At 45.4% G+C, this 12896-nt stretch overlaps 1 protein-coding gene across 2 annotated transcripts in view; it reads left to right on the forward strand.

The window, feature by feature from the left end:
• Nucleotides 1-12896, forward strand: part of SLC7A8 (solute carrier family 7 member 8) — a 49730-nt gene that overhangs the window by 19561 nt on the left and 17273 nt on the right. Inside the window, exon 1 of one of the 2 annotated variants that reach the window (XM_081047845.1) lies at nt 5843-6001. The exons of the other annotated variant lie outside the window; for it this stretch is intronic. The gene's annotated coding sequence lies outside the window, so the exon portion shown is untranslated. Of the gene's footprint in view, nt 1-5842; nt 6002-12896 lie in introns of those variants that run through there. 2 annotated transcript variants of the gene reach the window in all.

Genomic DNA, 12896 nt, shown 5'->3' on the forward strand with positions numbered 1-12896 from the left:
CAATTCCTCTACAGAAAATTTCTAGCCATTTGATGTAAGGTGCTGTGATAGAGAAATTCGTGTGTGTCGTTCTGCACATCTCTTGCAAATTAATCCCTCGACATCAGAGGATTCAAGAGCCTTTCCTAGCATCTAAATCCTTTAATCTCAGTTCATTTTCCTTTAAGGCTATTCTTGAGCCCCAAACTTCTCATCCCTGGCACTAAACATATTGTCTCCGATACCTGGGCAGCCTTCTTGACCTTCCCTTGTCCCCAAAGAGTTATTTGGCTGTCTCATCAGCCTTGTATATGGATATGAATCCAGACAAATATAGACTGGCCTAGATTTGACTCCCGTATATCTAAGTCCCCCTTTTTTAATGTACATCTTCTAACTAACCAACATTTAAAATCTACATGTATTAAGAAATCTCTTGGTTTTTACACAATGGTCGATTTGACTAAAATCCCATTTTTCATTTTTATAGTGCGTTAAGATGAAAATTACTTTATAAATGAATTTTCTAGAAAAAAAGAAACTACAAATCCATCAGTTAATTACCAGATTGAGCTCCTACACTGAGTGAGGACAAAGCATTATTTATATAGTCTTGGAAGACATTAAAGGCTAGTGAATTGAGTGGTGTACAAATAATTACAATACAATGTGATGACAAAAGGTGTTTTAAAGTTGGGAGAGGAGTACTAGGGAAGGCTCCCAGGTTGAAAGGCAAGTAGGTAGGCTCCAGAGGGGCATAAAATAGAACGACCAGGTAGAGGGAAGGACACGGGCAAGACTTGGGGTCAAGAGAGAAATGACCTGTTGGAGAGAAGTAAGTACTTTTGAGTAGGTGGAGCCTAGGAGAGTGACAGGAGATGAGGCTGAACAGGTGAGCAAGAGCCAGACCTTGAACGATCTTGCAGATCACACAGAAACTAGCAGACGTCATCCAAAGGACCGCTGAAGGATTTTGAGCAGAGGAGTGATATTATTAGGTTCGCATTTGAGTGAAGAAAAGATCATGACCCTTGAAGCAGGGAGACAGGTTAGCAGCCTAAGCATTTGTCCAGGCCAGGGAAGCAGTGGCCCAAAATAAAAATAAAGCTACAAGGTGACAAAACAAGAAAGACTTAGGGGTTGAATCAGCTAGCCGTATTAATGGATTGACTGTTAAGAGGAAGGAATCTAGTACAAATCAAAATGAAATATGTTTCAACTTAACTGTCTCCAGCATTTGTGATGAGCAGTTATTTATGTGTTCCCTGTGTTTCTGCTTTCCATGTCCTCTCCAAAGCCCTGAGGAGCACTGAACAAGTCTGTGGTTGGAAGTCTTCCTCAGGTGGTTACCCCAGGATGCTGAAAGTGTGACAGCAAGTAACTTAGACTCTTGGGAAGCATTGTATAAACAAGAATCACAATATTTTGTTCATTCAACAAATATTTATCGAGGGCCCAGGATGTGCTAGACTCTTCTTGGCACATGGGATACAGTAATGAGCCAGAAAATCCTTATTCTCATTGGTGGCAGCAGCAGCAGCATAAAATTAAGCCTTCTCTCTTAAGTATTTATTGAGTCCACTTGTGTGTCCTCTATTGGTACAGGGTACAGAATCGTTCGATCATTATTAAATATTCAAGTGTTTGTTCTGCTCCAGGCACTGTGTTAGGCATGAGGATACTTAGTTCCTATATTAAGGAACCCACAGTCCAATGGATGATTTTGACAAGCACACCGGGAATTTCAGTTCCAACTGGTAAGCTCCCTAAAGGACAACATTTAGGGAGCTAGATGTAACAGAAATGGAGGCCCTGTGGGGGCGCTCCAGGTAGTTCAGTATAGCCACAGCATAGACTAGGAGGTAGGAAATGTAGATAGAAGTGGAGATCCAGCCATGAACGGCCCCATGGGCCATGCTAGAGAGACTGAGCTTTACTCTGAGAGCAATAGGAAGGCGTTAAAGGGTTTCAAACAGAAGATTGACATCATATTTATATTTTAGAAGACTCATGACTGCAACAACTAAGGAAGGAGGAGAAGAAAGTAAGATCGGAGGCAGGGAGAGCAGTCACAGTGTGGTTACAGGAAGCCAGGTTAGAAATAATGACGATGCGGATCAGAGATGGGGCAGTCGGCCTGGAGAGTAGATACACAGTCGGCCCTTGAACAACATAGGTTTGAACTGCGTGGGTCCACTTATATACAGATTTTTTTCAATAAATATACAATTGGCCCTCCATAGCCCTGGGTTTCACATCCATGGATTCAACCAACCTGGGATTGAAAACAGTAGTTTTGTCCTGTGGTTTGTGAATCTGTGGATGCAGATCTGTGTGCATTGTTTTATGCAATTTTATATAAGGGACTTGAGCATCCATGGATTTTGGTATGGGGGGGGGGTGGGTTTCTAGAATCAATCCCTCTCAGATACCAAAGGAGGACTGTAGTTAAGTTTCTGGGGAGTCAAAAGTTATGTGTGATAGACACAGACAATAGTTTAGTGATTACCAGAGGGTAAGGGGGTAGGGGGAGGGAGATGAGGGTAAGGGGGATCAAATATATGGTGATGGAAGGAGAACTGACTCTGGGTGGTGAACACACAATGGGATTTATAAATGATGTAATATAGAATTGTACACCTGAAATCTATGTAAATTTACTAACAATTGTCACCCCAATAAATTAAAAAAAAAGTTATGTGCGAATTTTCAATGTGTGTAGGGGGATGGCACCCCTAACCCCCACATTGTTCAAGGGTCAACTGTGTTTGGCATTAACTGTGTTTGGTAGGATTGGTAGGACTTGGTGATTCAGGATGAGGGAGTCAAGGATGGCACATTCTTGTTGGAAGACAGGAGAAATAGAACAAGGACAACACTGGATTATGTTTTAATGTCTTCTCAGTGGTGTGGTTCAGACTGCATTGAGTTGGCCCCCCTCTGTCTTTGCTACTCGTCCTGTTCACTCTCCAATACTTACGATCTGTCAAAGGCACTTGAGGAAGGCATCCCCTCTGCTTTTGGATACCATGCCGATAACAGCAGAGTAAATGCCCATTGTTTAGTGGTATTGCACCTCCTCTCTGCCCTATACAGGTTCTGGAGTATTCCTTGTGCCTTTCCTGGAAATGAAGGTATCTCCGTTACCCTCATCTTACGTTTTTGTTAAGAACAATTCAGTCTTGAGCTCTAATAAAATGAACAATTATTGGTACAGTGCTTTATAGTTTATATATCATAGTAAGCAATTACAAAGGTCACAGAATTCAAGAATGGAGGTTTTCTTCTATCCATTAGTCTCTTCTCAGATTGGGCTTTAGCCACTGGCTACCTGAGAAGTCAGGGTCTTCTTTTTAGTTTCAATGTGCTTCAATTTCTGGTCCAGATCATCTCCACTTTCCTAGCTTCCTTATCTCTTCTGGTCTCCAGCTTGTTCTCTCAGACTGGAGTCCTGCTGTTCAAAGAGTATACATAGCCCAACTCCTGGAAATTGGGAATTGAGAAGCTTATTCCTGGGAATGTGTCCACCCCTGCTTGGAAGAATAATGAATGGGATTGAGGCTCTCTGAAATAGGGAGTTTTACTAGGGTTCAGCTTCCACCAGTTTGGAAACAACTTATTGACTTTCTCAAACCAGCCTAGAAGCTTAAATTCTCCACTGGCCTTTTGACTCTTAAGGATCACATCCTTCCCCCCCACCACCCCAGAGGAGCCTGTACCTGTGGTTTAGGAAGTCACCCATTCATAGTGTCTGGTAAAATTTTAAGGGTTAATGTGACACATCAAATTTATATTACATACCAAGGAACATAAAATCATAAGACTGTTGGTAGTGAAGCCTAGTAGTACTGGGAGCTTGGGGGAAGAGGAGAGAACAGGATTTGTTTTGAGAGTTTAACAAGTTTGAACACGAGCTGCCTTTAGAATTGGTTTATAACTGTAGAATGTCCAAACCTGTAGAGAACTTCTATAAAAAATTTATTTAAGTCAAATAGAGGATATACCTGGAAGCACAATCTCAACAGACTGAAATAAATGCTGCCGAGAATAATAGTTTGCATTTCTTTGATGCATTTGAGATTAAGGAGTAAACGTAAGGAACATCACAAGAAGGCATAAACGTAAGGAACATCACAAGAAGGCAAGAGAAAGCAAGGCTAGGATCAGATCGCAAGATAGTTAAGACTATGTGCTCACATTTTAGAAGCAGGGATCTGAAAGGGGGCATTTCAAAGGTGTATTAACCTAGATGCATAGAAACAATGGACAGGGCTTGCTTAAGGCAAAGATAAGCCTTTTACTAAGGAAGTTATATGTCTGGGCTCTGACTACCCACCACGACCTACCCAGTTAGGAATTTAGGATCCGATCATTCTGTGAAGTTACCTTTTGTAGAACTCCTTTTTCGTCCACACTGACCAGTCTTGGGAATTTTGCAGCCTGAGCTCAGGCTTATAGTCCTTGGTGGATACTAACAGAGCCCACAAGTCTTCCAGTCCAGGAACCAACCAGACTTCCCAGGACCTACACCCTTTCCCCCAAGGCTGAGGATGATGGAGAGTCAGGCTAGCCCTCCCAAGCTCTGTGCAGACCCCTTGGAACCCGTGCCATCCCCCTTACTCTGAGTCTGGGACACATCAGCCCTGAGAATTGGGGCATGAGATAACAAGAATTCTTCAGGCCCAGGCTGGAACAGTAATGAGTAGGATTAAAACAGGATTCCCCAAGGTGGCGTGGTGCACTATCTGTCTCCCCTACTTTCCGGGCTTTTTCTCTTCTCCCCCACCGCAGCTCAGGAGCCATGCTTAGCTGATGCTGGAGAGAGAACTACTCAGCTCTTGGAAAATGCTGAGCTGGGTATTTCAGCTTCTTGGCTGAACTAAGTACTGGATGGTGATTCAGCAGAAACTCCAGGTCTGGCAACTGGCACTTGCCACGGACAGATCAGGATAAGAAGGAAGGGGAAGAGAGAGCCAGGAAAGGAAGGGGCAAGGGTGAGGCAGCATGGCTGGGCCTTAGCTGAAGGTGTCCAGGGAAAGCTGTGTGATTCAGGACCTCCAGAAGCTCCACAGTCTCTGCACCCTTCCTCCGCTGCTTGTTTGTCCATGGCAGAGAGAGCCCCTTCCAGAAGGTTCAGCACACCTCCTCCTCTTAGAAGGGCTCCTGAGATTTCTCAAACCATGTCAGTTCTTCCAGACGAAAAGGGCTGGAGAAGGGCAAAATGTTACTGTAGTGTGGTAGGCAAGATCTATTTCAAAGAAATTTATGGACCTAACAGAAGCTAGGATCAAAGCTTAGTTTATAAGGACTGGCTGCTTTGATTTTTTTTTTTTTTCCTTTTTAGTCGCTGTTGCTTTGTTTTGATGTTTTGTCTTCCACCAGTCAAGTTATTTACACATACAATAATACCAACCTTTGTTTTGCATTGGCAGAGACTTGAGACTATTATTATGGGGCTCCTTACCCCATATGAAAAATGTATTGGCCCTGAGTTAGCAGAGAAGGATTCTAGGAACCTGGTTCTGTGTGTCCTCACTTCTACCCCAATTTCCCCCCAGCCTCTCTGAGATCTATGAGGAAGAAAAATAGCTGAGGCTGGCCTGCATAGGCAGAACTGGAACTTTATCAGAGCCTTGAATTGCATGAGTTAGAAATCAAATAGGGCTCCGTGTTTTCTTTGCCTATCAGTGTCTTTTGGCAGCTGGTACTGGTTACCTCCTACTTCTGGAAACGGTCAAGCAGGCCAACTCGGAGCAGCCTGTCCACAATTAGAAACACGTGCCCAGTTCCTTCCACTAGCGGGGTAGGCCGCCAAGGAGCCCCATCCAGCCTATCACAGAGCCGAGCGTCGCCACACCCCCTCCCAGAAGGCTGGGCCATCACCCGCAGTTCAGCGTGGGCACCCGAGGGCTGGTCTGAGGGGCATCGTCTAGCCCCTTTTGCTCCAGGTCCAGAGGGAGGGAGTCAGGGGAAGTGGGCCAGAGAGTTGCAGAAGGCAGAGAGGTGCACGCCCAAGCAAAAGGTGAGACAGAAACCTACGCTCTGGCAGGCGCATGACCAGGTGAAATTTACGGCTGCTTCAGAGGGCTGGGGAGTTCCATCCCAGAAAGGTGCTTATTTTGAAGTTCGGGAGAGGAACAGGGTGTTCTGATTTCTACAAAGTGGCGTCACTAGCTTCCCTTCCCTGTTCAGCAGCTGTCTGCTTAGTACATTCCCTCTCTTTTTTTCTGTCCTGGCCTTCTCTCTCTATTCTGTTCCTCAATCGCGCGCTCTCTCTCTCTGTCTCTCTGTCTGTCTGTCTGTCTGTCTCTCTCTCTCTCTCTCCCCCTCCCCCTCCCCCATGTGTATTGTTTCTCTTCCTCCTTCTTCCCCTTGTTGTTTCTCATGCTCATTCTTCCCCTGTCTTCTTCACTGCCTGTCTTTATGGACTTGAGCAAGTCTAAGCTTTTTTTTTTCTCCCCTTTTTACACTCCCTGTCTTCTCTTATTTGGAAAGATGGGAGAGGCCTAGTTCTGAAATGCTAAAGGAAAACAAGGCTTTCCAAACTGCCTCTGGCCCACACCCGAGAAATTATTTTCTAAAGCCCTGCGTGTGATGGACACAACTATTGGTTTCTGAGGAGTAGCCATCTTCGTCTTTCCCTTTTTGCTACATTGACACCTTACATCTTGCTGCCCAGAAAGCAACCTGGCCAGTATCTTCAAGTGACAGACTCAGAGCCCCAAGTGACACTGTCAGCAGTGATCGTGGGTACCACTGACAGGAGCAGGAGAGAGAAAGAATGTGGGAATGGGGGAAGGAAAAGAAGAGTGCTGTGTGTGTGATAAAAGAAAAGCAGGAGTAGTGGCAGAAGAAGCAACTGGGAATTGGGGAGCAAAGAAACAGTCCTGTCTTTGGCACTAATTAGCTGGAGTCTTACTTCACTCACATATAGTATGAGGTTCTGGGTCTCAGGTCATTCCTGGCTCTGATTGCCCCCGAGGCTGGAAACTACCTCTGGGTAGTAGAGTTCAGGCCTCAAACATCTCCCTTCAGTGCCAAGAGCTGTCTCCAGGGAGAGCTCCAACTGTTTTATGCTTCTGAGCACTGTTGTAACAATCAATCCAGCCCCCTAACCGTATGGGCCCAACCCAACTTTCACCCCATCTCACCAAAACAGTATAGTTCCTGGAGTCAAAGCTGGCTTGACAAAAGGAATGAGATTAGTTTAGGGATCCACATGGGAAACTGTTCATTGACCCTCTGATGAAGACACAAATTAGCTCTTTGACAACCAAGCTCAGGAAGAGGCCAGATTTCTGTACCCAGAAGCGAGAGAGCACCCAAAGACAGTCATCCAATGGTCCCTGGGGATAACCTGTGTTTTGTGAGCTTTCTTAAGAGAAGGAGAAGCGGCCACCATATGTGCCTTCCTCTGGCATCACAGACACTTGCTTGCCCTGCTTTATGAGGCTGTCCCATGACATTTACCCTGACATTTACTTCCTAGAGAAGCACAGTGGCTCCAATACACCCTCCCTGTATAGATGTGTCCATCTATCCATCCTCCATTCAGTAAGCATTAGTACCTACCGTGTGCCAAACAGTGTTATAGGATCTCAAGGTCACAATGACTAGCAGGGTGATGTTTATGGCTGTGTGTGCACTGCTGGCTACAAGAAGAACAGGGAAGTTTCATTGTCCTCTGGGCCTGAGTAGAGCAGCAGCAACAGAGCTCCTTGGATTTCTGTAGGGCATTCCTTCCTAGCAATGATTTCTAAGGGGTAGTGTCATTTTCTTCACTTGTGGAAACCAAGGCATAGGGACATGCTTGAATGTCTAGGCTCCGGTCAGTGTCTCAGCCTTATTCTTACCAGGCCCACAACACGCTAATACACCTTTGTGCCTGTGACCCCACACTTTCAGACAACTTGGGTTGAGGGACCCTAGACCAGGTAATTTGTGGACAAGCATCCTCCTGAGAAAAAGGTGAAACAGATGAGAAATTGAGGAGCAGGGTCAGGCGTAGAGGAAGAAGCCACGAGGAGAGGCAATGTCACAGTGCAGGATATGGCTTCTCCAAAACCCTCCAAACCATCCCCTTCCTAGTCTACTCCGCTTTGCCTCTGATCGTCAGTATTATCCTGAGCAAATCATGCCTTCTTTTTGAGTTTTAGTTTCTTAATTTATGAACAATAAGAATGACCACTTAACATTTTATACAGCAATACACAGGTAACAGAGCCATCCTCATGGGACTAAAATGGACCACACCTGCATTTTACAGAGAGGAAAGTGAGCTCAAACAGTTGGACTAGCCAGTCCAGGCTCCCTGAGAGTCAATGACCAAGCTCGGAATGGCACCATGGTCATTGGGTTCTTCGAGTTCTAAAGTTCTTGATTCTTAGAGTCAGCCCTGGCTGCCAAGGCCCTCTGAGGGAGCCATCTCTGCCTCCGTCCCTTTAAGCTACTCATCCCCCAACCCCCATTCTTACCACTTCACTCCCTGCACAAACTACTCTGAGCCCTTTTACCAGTTCTGCACTCAAAAAAGACACCAGAAACCCACAGGGTTCTTCACTCACCAGGCTTACGAGGCGGAGCTGAGGGGAAGAGTGATAAAGTCACAGCCGTGGCTCTGTGCTGGTTGGAGGGACTTCAGACTAGCCCCACAATTCCTTAATCCATTCTTAAAATTTTCTAAATGAAGATTTATGTATTTGCTTATGCTAATGATTCACTGACGTGCTGTTTCAAAATGGACTAGAAATAATCATTTTAAATTACCTTTTACCTATAGTCTATAATATATTAACTTAAGGTTAAAGTTCCCCAAACATGTTGTTCCTATTCTCCCCTTCTAAGTTCCCCAAACATGTTGTTCCTATTCTCCTCTTCTAAAAATTTGTAATCCTTTAACCCCATGTGCCGTACCTCCTACTGAGACAGGTTGGGTTGACTCCACCTAGGTCTGCCAAAGTGCATTTGGTGTTGTCCGCTACAAGATAGCACACAACGTGGCTACTCTTTACCCTCCAATTTGAGGAAGGAGCTCAGACTCCAGACTCTTGAGTTTATCTATTGGCTTTCCATCTTGACTTCTTTTTTGGCCTTTAATTATAGCCTCTGCTCACTAAAATTAGGAGACCAACAAAACTATGGGGGCAGAGAACAAAGGAATCATGTCTGTGGACATCGTGCATTCCACTTACCATGCAAGAAGCTTGTAACTCTGGGCCTGTGTTCATACCGTGTTTCCCCGAAAATAAGACTGGGTCTTACATTAATTGTTTTGTTCCAAAAGACGCAGTAGGGCTTATGTTCAGAGGATGTCATCCTGAAAAATCATGCTAGGGCTTATTTTCCAGTTAGGTCTTCTTTTCAGGGTAACATGGTATGTGTATTTGGGTTGTGTATGTGGGCTTATGGAATATGGAGGAGAATGGAAGAGAACCTGGGATTAGATGAAGGACAGGTATTGGGAGTGTCGTTTGCCATAAATTTTATTCAGAAGAAAAGCACAGCTAGAGTTATTATAGGACAAGCCTATTTACTGCTGTATTGAATTACAAAGGGGAACAGGAGGGCCGGCCTGGTGGCTCAGGCAGTTAGAGCTCCATGCTCCTAACTCTGAAGGCTGCCAGTTCGATTCCCACATGCCAGTGGGCTCTTAAAAAAAAAACAAAAACAAACAAACAAACAAACAAAAAAAAAAAAAAACCAAGTGGAGCAGGAGGAGGCAGTAACACTCTTGCCATAGGTTTTGGGAGGTGGAAGAGTTGGGATGCTGTCATGTGGTGTGGAAATTTGCCAACTAGGTCAGCACATTGGTGACCTCAGTTTCACTGCCCACTTCTAGAGAGCCCCACCACTTCCTTCCACTTGGTGTCCTGGAAGGCCAGCAAGGCCAGTGGGTAGGCACTCCTTTGGGGTCCTATTGCTGCTGTAACAAATTACCACAAACTTAGTGGCTTAAAACTACACAGATTTATTATCTTATAGTTCTGGGGGTCAGCAGTTCTAAATTCAAGGTGTCAATAAAGCTGTGTTCCTTCTGGAAGCACTGGGGAGAATTGTTTCCTTCCCTTTCCAGCTTCTAGAGGCCCCTACATTCTTTGGCTCATGACCCCTTTTTCCATCTTCAAAGCCAGCAGGATGGCATCTTCAAATCTTTCTTGCTCTTTGATCTCTGTTTCGGTCATCATTATCTCCTTTTCTAACTCTGACCCTCCTGCCTCCCTCTTAAAGGACTCTTGTGATTACATTGGGCCCATTCAGATAATCCAAAATAATCTCCCATCTGAAGATCCTTAACTTAGTCACGTTTGCAGAATTCCTTGTATCATGTAAGGTAACATATTCATAAGATTAAGATGTTGACATTTTTAGGATGCCATTCTTCAGCCTACCCCATGAGTTCTGATGTTATTGTCTGAGGGAGGAAGTAAAGTAGAGGCTTCTGTGACTCCCCAGGGATAAGGGCTGGGAAGGGGGCTGGGGGGACACCATCTCTGCCGGAAGCAGGAACTTGCCCCTCCCCTCTACAGAGGACATATTCCAGGTCAGTGACAGGATCTGGACTGTCATTGATCTGAGAAGGACTCTGCATTTCTCTGCCAGTCCTGCAGCTTTCCCACAGGCAGGAAGCATTGAGCCCACCTCTCCTACTTGGCAGTTGAGAAGCCCTGGGCACTAGGCAGGGCATGAGATTACTGGGGCTAATCTTACCTGCCTCATTTTTTGTATTCCTCCTGTCACCTTGACATTAGGCTTTTAAAACTGGGCGGATTAGGTAACCAACCCCTGACTTCAGCATGTTCTTGCAGTCTCGTCTTCTTGATAGTTTTTCACCTTTTTTGTGTGTTGTTGTTAACCTGGGAAGCAAAAGAAAAAGAAAGCAGAAAAGACCCAAGAAGCACAGATAAGCCTGGACTTCCATAGAGGCCTCTAGAGAAGCGGCAACCAACCCCACAGCCAGAGTACAATGGACAAGAACCAGAGTTGTATGCCTTTTTATTTATTTTGTTCAGCTAGGCCAAAATTATAAATGTTTCTCTGATGTTAGGGTCTCCCCCCCATAAGAAGCATCTCTGGTTCCCCTGGGCTGAGTTAGGGGATCCTCCTGGATGCCCCTTGGCTTCCATGAAGAGCTCTGCCATCACCACATGGTTTTATGATCATCTTTTAGCTCACCCACCTCGCCTCTTACGGTGTTAACTTTTTGAGGGCAGGGATTTGTATCTTATTTATAACTTCCCTACCTACCAAAGTGCCTAGCATGTGTAGGTCCTTTGTAGATGACAACTGCATGGATGGGTGGATTGATGGATGGATGGATAGATGAATGGAAACTGTCATATTTCAAGCTGCTGTGGCCACTGGTCCCCACCTACACGTGGCTTCCCTGAGGTCACTGTATCTCAAGCATGCAGAATTCATAGTCTGGCTGGGAAGAGAGGGCGGACTTCGCCATCAGCAACAGAAAGGGGTGCTGGATAGCAGATGGGTAGAGGCAGGCCACCTAACAGGGCAGGGGCTTGGCAAGCACTTAACAAGTGTTGCCTTCACTCACTGACCTTTCCTCTCTGGATGGAGGCTCAGGTTTCAGCCTGCTATGAGGGAAGCTGTCCTGTGGTACCAGGAGACTGAAAGTGCCTTCTTTCCCCTTAGTCACATGCTGTGATCACCCAACTGCAGGGTGAAAGGTCAGATGTGGCCTGCGGCCATTGTTCCAAGGAGATTGGTGTCACAGGCAGCCTGTCTCCCTACCTCATTCTCAGGATTTCTCTTTATTTTTGAAAGACCCCTGTAAAGGGGAAAGGTTAAATATTAGTCAAGGACTGGGTTCTTGTGAAGGTGCAGAGATAAGCTCAGGCAGGACAGAAGACACCCACCATAAGTTTATTTGACAATGTCTCTCCTTCAAACGTCTCCGATTCCACCGGTATACTCTGGAGCCGACCTCTCGAAGGAGTCTTTCTGGCTGCCTTGACAAGGTCTCTCTTGACAAGAAGATGATTTTGTGTTTTTTGTCTCAGTACACGGGGAGGTGGCCACATTGCCGCTCCTGTTTGGTCGTCCTGCTCTGCTCTTACTTCCCTTCAAGCACTTTCTTGTCAGCTCCCTGCCCTCTCTCTCCTCCCCTTAGTGGAGGATAATTTTCTTCTCTGCTCCTTGTTCTATAATCCTTACCTAGCCCTGAACCACACGAGTTTTGTGTCCTAATCTTCCTTCCTTTAATAAATCAATCTCCTTTATTTATTTTTTCCTTTATTTATTATTATTAATTATTATTATTATTATTATTTTAAGATTTTTATTGGGGAAGTGGAACAGGACTTTATTGGGGAACAGTATGTACTTCCAGGACTTTTTCCAAGTCAAGTTGTTGTCCTTTCAATCTTAGTTGTGGAGGGCGCAGCTCAGCTCCAGGTCCAGCTGCCATTGTTAGTTGCAAGGGGACGCAGCCCACCATCCCTTGCGGGAGTGGAACCTGCAACCTAGTGGTTGAGAGCCCACTGGCCTATGTGGGAATCGGCAGCCTTCAGCTTTAGGAGCATGGAGCTCCAACCACCTGAGCCACCGGGCCAGCCCAAGCTCCTTTATTTTTTACACATTGTTGATTGTGTCTGCCTGAACTGCTGGGACCCGGTGGGCCCGCTCATCCCTAGCATGCCCCAGGGCCCTGGGGAAAAGCCCAGATCACAGGCCCAGTTGCTTAGAGTAATTTGGGTTGGATTGTCACCAGGCATGTGATCTTAAAATCCTTATTGAATTGAGTAAAATAAACTAAATGTGTATTTATCATGACATCTCAGTCCATCTGGAACATTTGAGTATTTACAAAATGTTCTCCCTGTTCAGGCACTTAAAATCCTTCCTCCAACAACTTGTTTTGGTTCTCCTTATATGACACCATCTTGGATAACAGCCTCCCC

The sequence above is a fragment of the Rhinolophus hipposideros genome (genome assembly GCF_964194185.1).
Source record: "Rhinolophus hipposideros genome assembly, chromosome: 5".
Classification (NCBI taxonomy): domain Eukaryota; kingdom Metazoa; phylum Chordata; class Mammalia; order Chiroptera; family Rhinolophidae; genus Rhinolophus; species Rhinolophus hipposideros.